This window comes from Megalobrama amblycephala, linkage group LG24 (genome assembly GCF_018812025.1).
Source record: "Megalobrama amblycephala isolate DHTTF-2021 linkage group LG24, ASM1881202v1, whole genome shotgun sequence".
Taxonomy (NCBI): domain Eukaryota; kingdom Metazoa; phylum Chordata; class Actinopteri; order Cypriniformes; family Xenocyprididae; genus Megalobrama; species Megalobrama amblycephala.
This window is the reverse complement of record NC_063067.1, coordinates 4,925,463-4,938,287: the sequence shown is the minus strand read 5'-3', so window position 1 is coordinate 4,938,287 and position 12,825 is coordinate 4,925,463. Positions and strand designations below refer to the sequence as shown.

Below are 12,825 nucleotides of genomic sequence, written 5' to 3'. Positions count from 1 at the left end.
CTTCTGTCTCATATGGGGTCCCTCAGGGGTCCATCTTGGGTCCTATTCTTTTTAGCCTCTATATGCTCCCACTGGGCGACATCATAAGGAAGCATAACATCTCGTTTCATCTCTATGCGGATGATTCACAGTTGTACCTGCCTCTAAAATCTAGCGATTCCATACAGTCTCTTCTGGCCTGTCTCGAAGACATCAAAACTTGGATGGTTAACAACTTTCTCCGGTTAAACAGTGATAAAACGGAAGTGATTGTGTTTGGTTCTCCCAAGGCAAGATGCACTGTGGTACAAAATTTAGGTCATTTCACCACATTTATCAAACCTTATGCCAGAAATTTGGGTGTCATTCTTGACTCAGAACTCTGCCTTGAAAAACAGATTAGTTCTGTTGTTAAAAACAGTTTTTATCAGCTCAGAATGATTTCACGCCTGAAGTCATTCTTATCTTTTAACGATCTTGAAAAAGTTATCCATGCCTTCATTACATCGCGGCTGGATTATTGTAATTCTCTCTATCTTGGCCTCCCACAATCATCACTTAGACGTCTGCAGTTAGTACAAAACGCAGCAGCACGTTTGTTAACTGGCACTAGGAGGCGCGAGCACATAACCCCTATTTTGGCTTCCTTGCATTGGCTCCCAGTTCCTTTTAGGATCCAGTTTAAAGTTTTATTGTTTGTTTTTAAAGCACTTAATGGGCTCTCCCCAACTTATATCACTGACCTTGTACAGCCATACTCAGTTCAAAGGTCACTGAGATCCTCAAACAATGGGCTCCTGTTTGTGCCACGCTCACGGCTTAAACAGAGAGGTGATAGAGCATTTGCAGTTGCTGCTCCACGTTTGTGGAACCAGCTGCCCCAGCATATTAGATCTGCCCCTTCCATTGATGCATTTAAATCCAGGTTAAAAACTTATTTTTATTCTTTGGCCTTCCCTGTTTCTTAACCTGGTATTTCTGCTGTTATGTATTTCTGTGTTGTGTGCTCTGATATTGAAGATTTCATTTCATTTTATTTTATTTCATTTTATTACTTATTATTCTTTATTTATCGATTTTATATGTGTGTTTTCATTGTACAGCACTTTGGTCAGTTTGCGCTGTGTGTAAATGTGCTTTATAAATTAAAATTACTTACTATCAAAACAAGACAGATTTAAATTCATAGACATTAATGGTTAAGACAGTATGAGGAAAATACTGTACATGAAATCACTTTTATACCTAAAAAAATTAGTCTTTGTAGAAAAACAAGTATGATTTAAAAACTTGTCTTTTGTCATGCAGAGAGGGATCTCCACAGAGCACATGCAAAATGAGTTTCATGGTTCTGTCTCGTTTCTGATTGGTGTAATTGAGATGTTATAACTGCCCGTTACATTTGGCCCTTTACAGTACTAAGTGGCATAGTAGCTAAATAAACTTGCAGCATGCTATTTGATGTGCAGGTTTGCCTAGACATAGGCGCTGAAAAGATTTGGCCAGTCATAAACCTTCATTCCAGCCATATTCCTACAGAAAAGACCTTTTAAGAGGTTTATGACTCATTGGAATGTATGCAAAAGACAGCTTTCCAGGTGAAGCGTTCTTTAACAGAGTTGGATATGTAGGTCTGTGCTGTCTTATTCCTCCATCTCTGTTTGAAATCCATGGATCACCACTCTGTTTCTGCTTGTTCATACACAAAAATACAAATGTATGTTACAAATGAATAAACAACTATATCCCGTCTCATATAGACTACTTATAATTTATCAATAATGTTATTTATTTAATGATATTATGCACTTTTGCAGAAAGTGCCATGGTTGCGGAGTTCTTGCATTTGACCAGCGGATGTCGCTAGCGTGTCAATGCTCCACTGCTTTGCGCATGCGTAGAAGTTTCTCATTATTACGAGAAAGTTTCATTATTATGAGAAACTAAGTCATTATTACGAGAAAGTTTCTCGTTATTAAGAGAAATTAAGTCATTATTACGAGAAAGTTTCTCATTATTATGAGAAACTAAGTCATTATTACGAGAACGTTTCATTATTATGAGAAACTAAGTCATGATTATGAGAAAGTTTCTCGTTATTAAGAGAAATTAAGTCATTATTACGAGAAAGTTTCATTATTATGAGAAACTAAGTCATTATTACGAGAAAGTTTCTCGTTATTAAGAGAAATTAAGTCATTATTACGAGAAAGTTTCTCATTATTATGAGAAACTAAGTCATTATTACGAGAAAGTTTCTCGTTATTATGGGATGTTAAGTCATTATTACGAGAAAGTTTCTCATTATTAGGAGAAAATAAGTCATAATTACGATAAATTTTCTCATTATTCTGACATACTAAGTCATTATTATGAGAAACTTTCTCAATATAATGAGATACTAAGTTATTATTATGAGAAAGTTTCTCATTATTATGACTTACAGAATTATATTTTTTTACTCAACTGTGGCGGAAACGGGCTTCCATAGATTCGTAAGTATGGCGGGCCGGAAGGTCCAAAAATATGGCTACCGACTTGTCGCGGGAATTCACTATACAATTGCCAGTAGCCACTGAGTTTACCACTGATAGGCCGGCGGTGCATCTGCATACACACTCTCCTCACGCAGCGAACGACTCACTTTCCTCACGCAGCTGACCACTGACTCTCCTCAGCCGGCGACTCACTTTCCTCACGCAGCGGACGAATCACTTTCCTCACGCAGCCGGCGACTCACTTTCCTCACGCAGCGGACGAATCACTTTCCTCACGCAGCGGACGAATCACTTTCCTCACGCAGCCGGCGACTCACTTTCCTCACGCAGCGGACGAATCACTTTCCTCACGCAGCCGGCGACTCACTTTCCTCACGCAGCGGACGAATCACTTTCCTCACGCAGCGGACCACTGACTCTCCTCAGCCGGCGACTCACTTTCCTCACGCAGCGGACGAATCACTTTCCTCACGCAGCCGGCGACTCACTTTCCTCACGCAGCGGACGAATCACTTTCCTCACGCAGCGGACCACTGACTCTCCTCAGCCGGCGACTCACTTTCCTCACGCAGCGGACGAATCACTTTCCTCACGCAGCCGGCGACTCACTTTCCGCAGCCGGCGAGTCACTTTCCGCAGCCGGCGACTCACTTTCTGCAGCCGGCGACTCACTTTCCTCACGCAGCATTAACTCTCCTCACGTTTCTTTTCAAATACTGTGATGGTGCAATAACTAACTACATCTAGTAAAATTGATCATTTTTGTGTTGTAAATGTAATTTATTCTGAAGCAGTATTCCCATCAGTGTTCTGTAAACTGTTACTGTTAAGATGTAAACTGTTAATCATCAGATTTGTATATGCCCCCTTAAAGGGATAGGTCAATCAAAAATAAAAATTCTGTCATCATTGACTTACCTTCTAGTTGTTCCGAACCTGTATGAGTTTCTTTCTTCTGTTGAACTAAAAATATATTTTGAATGTCAGTAAACAAACAGCTGACTGTAGAGAGTGACTTTCATAGTAGGAAAAAAAAAAAAAAATATGGAAGTCACTGGCTACCATCAACTGGTTACTGACATTCTTCAAAATATCATCCTTTTTCTTTCTTCTGTTGAACTAAAACTCATATAGGTTTGGAACAAACTAGACTGTAAGTCAATGATGACAGAATTATCATTTAGGTTTAACTGTCCCTTGGAATTGATTGTCATGGCATTTTTTAATTTTTTTTTTACCTTTATAAAAAGGTAATTTTCCCCTAACCTTGGCTATCAATCTCATGTTAATTAGAATAACTCACTCTAGGGCTTTTATTATTTTTTCCACGGCAGAGGAAACAGAATCTGCATCAGAAGTGGCATTTAGATGCATGTATAAAATTGAATATGAATGTGCAAAACAAGCATGAAAAACACTGTTTAACAACTTTACAATAAAGATCTATAAAGCTTTTGTGGATTTTACAAATTATCTTTATACAATATATACAATATTCTGAAAAAGTGACATTTCCCTTTTTGCAAAGTTCAGATGTTGATAAAATATATAACTTTAACTAAAGATAAATTTTTGATTTGCAGCTGTCATGCTTAAACACTGGTTCTGCAGATTTTTGACATTTCAAATTTGCATTGTTTTTGTAACCATCACATTAGTTTATGGTATACGCTACTTTCATGTTTTTAAAAAAAAAAAAATTTAATCAGCTTACAACAGATTCCTTATTTGATAACACTATTCAAAAGAGCATTCACTACAAATAACATTTTAAACAAGGCACCAACAGCTATACTGCTTGGGCCCCTAAACAGTGACTGTTTCACTGAGTCTAATGTGATGGTTACAAAAAAAATGCAATTTTGAAATGTCAAAAATCTGCAGTGTTTAAGCATGACAGCTGCAAATCAAAAATGTATCTTTAGTTAAAGTTATATATTTTATCAACATTTGAACTTTGCAAAAGGGAAATGTCACTTTTTCAGAATATTGTATATTAAAGATAATTTGTAAAATCCACAAAAGCTTTATAGATCTTTATTGTAAAGTTGTTAAACAGTGTTTTTCATGCTTGTTTTGCACATTCATATTCAATTTTATACATGCATCTAAATGCCACTTCTGATGCAGATTCTGTTTCCTCTGCCGTGGAAAAAATAACGGTAAAAGCCCTACAGTGAGTTATTCTAATTAACATGAGACTGATAGCCAAGGTTAGGGGAAAAGTACCTTTTTAAAAAGGTAAAAAAAAAAAAAATGCCATGACAATCAATTTCAAGGATCGTTAAACCTGTGATAATTGATGATAATAATGATAATGATAATTCTGTCATCATTGACTTACAGTCTAGTTTGTTCCAAACCTATATGAGTTTAGTTCAACAGAAGAAAGAAAAAGGATGATATTTTGAAGAATGTCAGTAACCAGTTGATGGTAGCCAGTGACTTCCATATTTTTTCTTTTTTTTTCCTACTATGAAAGTCACTCGCTACAGTCAGCTGTTTGTTTACTGACATTCAAAATATATTTTTAGTTCAACAGAAGAAAGAAACTCATACAGGTTCGGAACAACTAGAAGGTAAGTCAATGATGACAGAATTTTTATTTTTGATTGACCTATCCCTTTAAGGGGCATATACAAATCTGATGATTAACAGTTTACATCTTAACAGTAACAGTTTACAGAACACTGATGGGAATACTGCTTCAGAATAAATTACATTTACAACACAAAAATGATCAATTTTACTAGATGTAGTTAGTTATTGCACCATCACAGTATTTGAAAAGAAACGTGAGGAGAGTTAATGCTGCGTGAGGAAAGTGACTCGCCGGCTGCAGAAAGTGACTCGCCGGCTGCGGAAAGTGACTCGCCGGCTGCGGAAAGTGAGTCGTCGGCTGCGGAAAGTGACTCGCCGGCTGCGTGAGGAAAGTGATTCGTCCGCTGCGTGAGGAAAGTGAGTCGCCGGCTGCGTGAGGAAAGTGATTCGTCCGCTGCGTGAGGAAAGTGAGTCGCCGGCTGCGTGAGGAAAGTGATTCGTCCGCTGCGTGAGGAAAGTGAGTCGCCGGCTGAGGAGAGTCAGTGGTCAGCTGCGTGAGGAAAGTGAGTCGCCGGCTGAGGAGAGTCAGTGGTCAGCTGCGTGAGGAAAGTGAGTCGCCGGCTGAGGAGAGTCAGTGGTCAGCTGCGTGAGGAAAGTGAGTCGTTCGCTGCGTGAGGAGAGTGTGTATGCAGATGCACCGCCGGCCTATCAGTGGTAAACTCAGTGGCTGCTGGCAATTGTATAGTGAATTCCCGCGACAAGTCGGTAGCCATATTTTTGGACCTTCCGGCCCGCCATACGTAAGCGACAATGGACATCAGGACGCAAGAATTGATCGTTAATTTCATCTCGTATAGTGTGTCATAGTAAGACAGAAAGACTAGCATGTTGAATTTTTTTGCGGTCCTTCACGACGGGTTCCGTCACATGGGTGACGCTGACCAATCGGAGCACAGACGCTTTTTGTACACAACTTTCAAACATGGCGAAAAGCAAGAGAGATGATGGTGTGGCTAGGTGGAATTACGAAATGGAGGAAAAGTTCGTGGAGCTGTGGCAACAGTACTCCTGCCTGTACGATGTCTCATCGAGGGACTACCACGACAGATTAAAGAAAGAAAAATGCTGTCGAACGATAGCGGAAGCCCTTCAGCAACCCGGTGAGTACTAAAATTGGCTGTAACTTAAGCTAGAGAGAGAGAGAGAGAGAGAGAGGAACGTGTCCATGTTCGGGTTTTCTTTCTTTTTTTGCGCTTTTCTAAACATAAGACAGCCAGTACAAAACACGCCGCAATGTTTACGCTCTTGTTTCTCATGCGCGTCGTGACAACAAACGACAATTGGTCGCGTAGCAACGTGTAGTCTGACATGTTTCAAGTCCAGGACACGACAAGATTTTTGGAGTCAACATTGCGTAATCTGACACAGTGACTATCGTAACAGACAAAAAAAAAATCGTGTATTCTGAACCAGGCATTAGACTGAGCCCAACATACAGCGATTGTTTTCTGCGACTGAAGCAGATTTATATACTTAAGCAGGGTTCACACTGTGCGATTTATGAGTCATTCTACGAAACGGGTGCCATTTGGGTCCGCAACGTTTGATCAGATGCATAAGGCACAAAAAATGTCCCAAAGTCTGTTCCCAAAGCTTAAGGTCATTAATTCAAGTGTTCTTTTTAACATGAGTTGCGTCCCAAATGACGCACTATACACTATGCACTTATACACTATGTACTTGTGCACTATGCACTCATCCATGTAGTGCGTGAATTGTATAAGGTTATTTTGTCATTTAACAACGGAGTCCGATCCTCCCTTCCCCTCCGCTACGTAATTAAAGCTGCGACAGTTGAGTGCACGAAGTGTCCAACATTCCACACTTCAGCTGTGTCCGAAAGCGCCCACTCGTTCACTCATTCACTAACCCCTATATAGTGCGTGGCAGTTGAGCGCACTATATCAGCAAAGAGTGAACGAAAATGAGTGAGCGAATTCAGACGCTGACGTTAATAGCATGCGCCAGACAGCGCGGACAATTTCATCATTAACATTTCCTATACCCATCTGTAATATGTCCTGTTTAACTTAATGAATTGTATGGTACTGTTTATTTGTCATGTTTATTGAGAATAAAGAGAGAATAAAAACACCTGTATCATGTTTATTTAGTTTTCAAATTTATATTTAAAAATAACAGAACAAAAACACTACACTGTCACATTTGTTTATAAAAAAATATAAAATATAACATTAAATAAATACAATATAAACACATTAAAAATGTTAAAAACTGTCAACAAGAACACCAGTGTATGAACCATGGTATGAACATATATACTTTATTTAAACATTTTCGCGGGGTTTCCAGTCAGTGTCCTCCAGCTGACTCCTGAGGTAAACCTGGCGAAATATGTACTCCATCTTGTTAGTTTTCGTTCTGATGAAACTTCTTTTCCTGAGGAGAAGAAAACGAAATTTATCAAGAAGAGCAACAGCTCAAAGGCGTGATTTGTTAGCTCGAAGATGCCACCTATCGGTAAGAAGATGTTATACAGCACACATTTAGCTATTAACTGAAAAACCTATGAGGTACTTCCAAATCCTCAAAGAAACAAACGTTTACCAATTCAGTAATCATTGTTTCTTATAAGAATTGGGAGAACTAATCTTCTTATTTTTTGCAGCTGCCCAGGTGAAAAAATACTATAGTAATTTATAGTAAATAAATACTATACTACAGTATGGTTTAAAAACACTAAAGTGATTGAATTAATTTGTTGTGCTAATTCTATAGTTGCTGTGATAATATAAAACTATAGAAATATAATCAAATTACTTTACCCAATACTGTACAAAGTTTTCTACAACTATAGGGTATATTATACTACAATACACTACAGTTTACTGTAGTAACATTATTTATTAGTTTATCAGTTCACTGTAGTTAATACTACAGTATGCCGTAGCATTCATTCACATAATATATACAGTATACTACAATTTATTATAGAATGGTTAAAAAACACTATAGTATTTACTATAAATGAATATAATTTTTTTTCACCTGGGTGGATGTAGCTATTTTTCAAATATATAAAATCTTTAATTTTATATAACACTTTTTAACATTATCTGTGATTAGTGAATCCTTTTATGTTGACACGTTTCATTATTGACTATTTTAGTACATTTACCCTTTCAGTCTGGCACTCGAGCTCCATACTGCCTGCCGAACCAATCAGTGCCTGTCCTCAGGTTGTATCTGGATGGGCAAAGTGACCTGAGGCCAGACTTCCGACTCAACAGGCAAACACTGAACTACCTCATTAACACCCTCCGCGAGGATCGTGATCATGGCTGGGGTCAGGATCTAGAAATTCTAGTTTTCATATTCTGGCTGGCAAGTGCAACCTCATACCGAGTGGTTTGCAGAGCATTTGACATGCCCCGTTCAACAGTTTATATGATTGTCCACAAAGTCTCCAAGCTGCTCCTCCGGATAAAATGCAACATAATCCACTTCCCATCTTTAGAACAGCTTGGGGAAATCAGCACAGGCTTTGCAAACCTGGCTGGCAATCCTGTCTTTAGTTCAGTTGCTGGTAGCATTGATGGCTGTCACATTAGAATCAAGCCTCCATCTGCTGATTCTATGTGCTACTTAAATCGAAAGCTATTTTATTCCATCCAGCTACAAGCGGTCTGTGACCATCAAGGCAAATACCTGGACGTTTTTGTGGGTTATCCTGGATCAGTCCATGACTCCAGGGTGCTCAGAAACAGCACTATCTATTTGAAGGCACTGTACCCACCAGAGGGATACCACATTTTAGGAGATGGAGGTTACCCCTGTCTTAGCCACCCAATCTCTCTCATCACTCCATATAGAGAACCACTACAAAATGCAAGTCAGCGTCGCTTCAACTTACACCACGCAAAAGCTCGATCCATCATTGAGAGATCCTTTGGCATTTTGAAAACAAGATGGCGGTCACTTTTCTTCAAGGCCCTTGAAGTAAAGCCTGAATTTGCTCCAGAGGTCATCACTTGTTGTACAATCCTGCACAACATCTGCATCACAAATGGTGACATCATGGAGCCAGAGGAAGGACAACTGACTGACGATGATCCTGATGACCTGCAAGTGAGAGAGCCACAGAGTGGAGAACACACCAGAGACCGCTTGGCTGCAGCTGTTTCTGCTCCAGATGATGATCTTCCTCCAGCCCTAAGGCATCATGATTATTTATAAAATCTGTTAAAATACACAACCACTTACATATTATAGTTAGACATAACTACTATATTGTTAGTATGTAGTTAAAATAATTAAATAGCGTAATTATTTTAGGTTATGTACTTTTTTTTCCAATTTTAATTTAAATTACAGCTAATATAAAACATGTATTACAGTTCAGGGTTATAAATACCATGTGATTGTACTTTAATTTCATGTTAATATGTTTAGATGCACATGATATTGTTAATTTGCACTAACAGTTTATATTCTTAGTATAAATAATCCTGTTTTTTTTTTGTTTTTTTTAAAAGCAAACATGACAAATCAATTATTTGTTTAAAATAAAAAGGCTTATTTTTTCAACAATTTTAAAGTTTACTTTTTCAAACAATTACTTTTTCTCAACAATTTAACAGTTTACTTTTTCCAACAATTTTTTTTTTTTTTAACAATTTAAGAGTTTTTTTCCCGCCAACAATTTAATGATTTTACATCTTTTCGACAATTCTTTCTAGAATTGAGAGAAGTCTCTCCTCTCGCATATCTTCTCTTCTCATTCTCTCTTCTGTTCTTTCAGCTTCTCTTTCTAAAAATTCAAGCACTGGATCTGTTTTCAGCCTCTTCTTTGCTGGCCTTGCTTCCCCACTCTCTCTCCTGTCCTGCTGCTCTGACTCCTTAGGGACTGAATCAGGAGAACTTACTGCAGGAACAATGGAGTTTTCCTCTGATGAGGCAATTAGGATGGGGGGCTGGATAGATGGCCTCCCACCTATTGCCTCATCCATGAGGCTGAACCACTTCCACGTTCCTGCAGTAGACTCCCCTGATTCAGTCCCTACCCCAGTCGGTGGCTTCCTTAGCTCCTAAAAATAGTTTTATAAGCAAATGATGTACAACACAAAAGATTTTATATAAAAAAGATCTGACTGGGTAAAGTATGAATTATGAATACTTAAAGGGTTAGTTCACCCAAAAATGAATCACATGAGCTATTTTAAATATGTTTTTAGTAACTTTCTGGGCATCTGAAAGTGTTAATTATCAATGGAGGCCTCACTGAGTCATCAGAAATCAAAAATATCTTAATTTGTGTTCTGAAGATTAACGAAGGTCTTACGGGTGTGAAGCGACATGAGGGTAAGTAATTAATGACAGAATTTTCATTTTTGGGTGAACTAACCCTTTAAAGTATAATGGTGAGTAAGAGTTTTATTATGATTATAGACCAAAACAAATCCATCTGCTTCAGTCAAATGAATTTTTACAATCATCTGCCATATTTGTGACCATTAGTGGGGCAAAATAATTGCAGTCAGTTCAAAAACATGTGAACAGAGATGCCAAGGGGAAAAGTTTTATCCCTGGATTTGATACATATTAGGTATCAGAAAACATTTTTACAGATCTCAAGTTATCACAGACCTGACCAAACATAACATTATGCACATTTAATCCACAATCCATCTCAGTATAGTGGAGTTTTCCATATGTTGGCACTATACAGAGATGGATTGTGGATTAAGGCCCCGTTTACACGTATGGTTATTTTGAAAAACGGAGACATTTCCCTTCGTTTACACGCAAACGGAGAATTCGCCTCTGAAAACGAGTCTTTCTAAAAACTCCGGCCAGAGTGGAGATTTTGAAAATCTTCGTTTGCACGTTTGCTTGTAAACTGAGCCAAACGGGTGTTTAGGCAGCCAACGTCACAGTATGCGCCAGAGTTCGCACCTATGTCAAAAGTGCGACCTATGTTTACATGTGATCATGGAAGCATTTAGAGTAGCAGTCGCATTTATGTTGGTGCAAACTCTTCTTGTGTGTTTGCATTTGCAAATACAGCTGCTCCATTATGTCGAGGAGCAGAGACGAATGAGTGCTCGGAGATCAGCAATTTTGCAACAACTTCGAATCACTTCAAGAGGAATTCGGGATTCTTTTTCGGGATTCTGATTGGCTTACGTGGGCTTGAACTGCTCGTTACACTCTTGACGTCATATATACACGGGTACGTGTAAATGAACACTTTTCTGAAAACTGACATGTGTGCACGATGTTATTTTTGAAACAGGAGAGGTTGAAATGTCCGTTTATGAAAATAGCCGCCCATGTGTAAACGTAGCCTAAATGTGCATAATGTTATGTTTGGTCAGGTCTGTGATAACTTGAGATCTGTAAAAATGTTTTCTGATACCTTATATGTATCAAATTCAGGGATAAAACTTTTTTGGTGTCTCTTCATATTTACAAATGTATAATTCATGAATTATTAAAAAAAAAAAAAATAGATTCCACAAAGGTGTAAAGCAAATCTGTATAAAATAGCTTACCTTGTATGTTTTCTTTAGGTTCTCCCATTTTTTGGCCGCTCTAGAGGGGGATACCACACCCAGCAGGCCCATCTCCTTCAGTACTGTTCTGTAGTACATGTAATGATTTAACACATTAATAAATGAACATTAATAAAACCTCAACTGTATTAATTTATGAAAAAAAAAAAAAAAAAAAAAAAATATATATATATATATATATATATATATATATATATATATATATATATATATATATATATATATATATATATATATATTCCTAAAACTCACTCCCATCCTTGCTGGGCAGCGTTTCTCCGCCCAGAAAACAGCTGACCAAACACAGTTCTTTTTAAAATTAGCTGCCTAACATCCTCATCCGTCCCTAAAACAAATAAAAATCCGTCAATACATCATATTCTAAGACGTAGGTTAAATACACTGTACAACAGTTCACTAACATATGAGAAAAATCGACCAAATTATCATATGATAATATTTATATATATTATGATATAAACGTGTATCATTTCACTTCAAAATATCTTTACAAAGATGTTCTAATTAATAAAAAATTACACTTACATTTGTAGAAGTTGCCGCCTCCCGTATTGTCCGCCATATTTATTTTTCTTTCGCGCTCGATATCGGGAAACGGTGCTTTAACGAGTGTACATCGAATGTACACTCAAATTCAGAGAGGATTGTGGGTAAAAGTAGTGAACGAATGTAGGGAATGCAGTTGTTCACTCAGAATTCGGACAGCACTACAAAATGGCCGACACCCGATTTAGTGCACTATATAGTGGATAGGGAGCGGTTTCGGACACAGCTTTCGTTTTGTCCGTTAATTTAGTGCATCATCCGGGTATTTAAAGTGCACTTTTTCTTTTTGGAATTTTCAGTGTGAACGCACTACTGCACTATTTGTACTTAAAAACATCATAGAATAGTGCACAAGTACGCGAATTGGGACGCACCTATGATATATGATAAAATGCTTTTTTTTTAAGATTAGCATACTATTTTTAATTAATTTTCATTATTATATAGCTAATTTCACATGTCCGTGTTAACCAACATGACATTTGCATCTAAAATATCACCAAATAAGTCATATATTTTTTTCAAACATATACTATTTTCAGGATTATATGTGTGTCCCTGTTTACACAATATATACTTATTCACAATAAACCTTATTTTTTTTGTAAATATTTTATGTTTTGTGCGTGTCCCTCAGTTTGACT

The 12,825-nt window shown here is 37.6% G+C and overlaps 1 long non-coding RNA gene across 1 annotated transcript; it reads right to left on the bottom strand.

Annotated features, from left to right (window-relative positions):
- Positions 1-11,606: 11,606 nt before the first annotated feature.
- LOC125260397 lies at positions 11,607-11,933 on the bottom strand. Its single transcript, XR_007183037.1, has 2 exons — positions 11,867-11,933; positions 11,607-11,681 (listed from the first exon to the last, which is right to left on the bottom strand). It is a non-coding gene; the product is annotated as an uncharacterized LOC125260397 (long non-coding RNA).
- Positions 11,934-12,825: the final 892 nt, after the last annotated feature.